Source organism: Triplophysa dalaica, chromosome 25, assembly GCF_015846415.1.
Source record: "Triplophysa dalaica isolate WHDGS20190420 chromosome 25, ASM1584641v1, whole genome shotgun sequence".
NCBI classification, from domain to species: Eukaryota; Metazoa; Chordata; class Actinopteri; order Cypriniformes; family Nemacheilidae; genus Triplophysa; species Triplophysa dalaica.
In genome coordinates this window covers 91,189-93,491 of record NC_079566.1, presented here as the reverse complement: position 1 = coordinate 93,491, position 2,303 = coordinate 91,189, and positions in this window count along the sequence as shown.

The window sequence follows — 2,303 nt, the reverse complement described above, 5'->3', positions numbered from 1 at the left end:
GAATCGCTCGGCTGTCTGACGGGCTGGAGGCAGAGCAGCAGTGAGTAGTACATAGGAATGTACCACTCAATATCTAAGGAGGGGAACCACTCAGAGAAAAAGATTGAAGGAGGGATATGCATTGATGGGTAGAGGAAACAGAATTATTAATGAGGGTCACATTTTTGTGCCTAGTAATCAAAATCTTTGGAATGACCTGTGATGGTTAAGAGACAACATCAATTTTGAGTTTGCATGCATATTGTAGATTATTAAATCTGAACTGAAGGGGGCGTGGTAAGGGAATCCCATTTGTTTAGAACATGCCATGAATACCAATTATTAATAAATATATATTTATATATATACTGTATGTGTGTGTATGTGTATACATATATGTTTGTATGTTTATATATAATATGTGATAAAAAAAATTGTATTAATATGTATATTGTATATATGTTTTTATTCATTTCATACATAATATGTATAAGTGAATAGCCGTTGGTCTTTTGAGAAGGAGGAATCTTTTGATATTCAAATCCTTCTTGAATCCTTGTTGAATCCTTCAATTCTTTGAATCCATTTAGTGTAGATGAAGCTTGTAAGGTGGAAATACTTCTGTTTGTTTTAGTTTTGTAAACTATTTGTTGCACGTTTATGGTTTTACATGTCGAATCCTTGATCACAATCCCTGAATAAATGCCTGGGCTTTTTCTGTTCCATCAAATTCTCTTTGTTGTTTTTATGTTTACTTCTTTCTTGGATGTCATGGAATTCTTAGACAACTGTTATGAGAAACTTTTAATGCGTTTTGGCTGTTCGTTTACACGACAATGGCATTTTGCGGAACTGAAAATGCTAACAAAAATTGGTTTCAAAGTGCAAGATTTGGAAAACTATGCAGTTGTCATCTCTCTATAACCTGTGAAAACACTGACACGTCATGCACATTTGATTACGTGTTCAGGATGTAGGCATATGCGAGTATTCCCAAAACAATAATGATTGTTTGGTACGCAACTTACTTTTAACGTTTCTCAGCAAAAAATGGATTTACTGAACCACTACGGCAAATAGAGACACATTATTTACATTTGCCAGTCTCTAAACACACATATACACCAACAAAGGTTTTAAAAACCACTTATGTGTTCAAACTGTGTATGTGTATATAACCCCATTCACACAGCCCGTTGATCCAGGAAAATTGCCCAAAAATTGCCAGACTGCCTTCTGTATGAAGGCAAACGCATCCCGGATAGATCCGAAAAATGATTCTGGTCAAGGGACCTAGTAACATTAACGGGATCAGTCCCGGAAAGCCCCATGTGTGAACGAAAGGCAGGAGCAATGGCTTAGGAGGTTTGTCGTAGTGCTGACGCATGCGTCATTAGAATGATGTAGCTATTATGCAACTGTTTGAGCGGGGGGGGGGTTAAAAGCCAGAAAGCACTTCAATATACAAAGTTTGACAAAATGTAAACACTTCCGCTGTTGTAGTGCGTCACTACCGCTTTCTTTTCTGACGCGCATATTATAAGTCACGTCAAGATCATGTCACGTCTCTTTACGGGATCTGTAGGGGATGTGTGTGAACGCACGCACAGATTCGATGATATCACGGGCAGTGTGAATAAACAAAATCTAACGATCCTGAGACAAATTATTAGACAAATAATTTTATTTTTTTTACAAATTTTCGAAGATCCATGTAAAAGCACATTTTTGCGTTTGTGAAACACAGAAAAACATTTCCATTTAGTTCTTCCTTTTAGTTAATCGTTGTCGTGTAAATGAACGGTCTCTGAACAACATTTTCATATTTTTGCTTAACTTTTAAAGTGATTCCACTGAATAAATAATCTGTCCAAATCTGTCCTGTATATTATTATATTGTGTATAAATTATACCATTACCATTTCTGCCCAATTATACTAAATTGCATAATTCCATGATAGTAAAATATAATCATAATAATATAATAAGCACCAACTTTTTCATTGCTTTTTTACACAACCTTTCAAATTTGTATTCATAAATCACCTGTCGCCTGTCAATCACCTGTGCACATCTTCAGCTGTTGAATTAATTTGTCAAGGGAACAAAAGACTCCCGCTTCATCTGGTGATTAACAACAGAATCACTTTATGAATAATGACAGCTGCCAGTGCTACAGTAGATGGATTGGCTATTATTTTTCAGCTGACATGAATGATACACCTTGGCAGTCAATAAAAAGCTAATTAGATATCATAAGGAAGGCATGTAATTGGTTTGAGAGGCAGGGAGCTACTTATCTTCATTGCTTCACCAAGTGATTA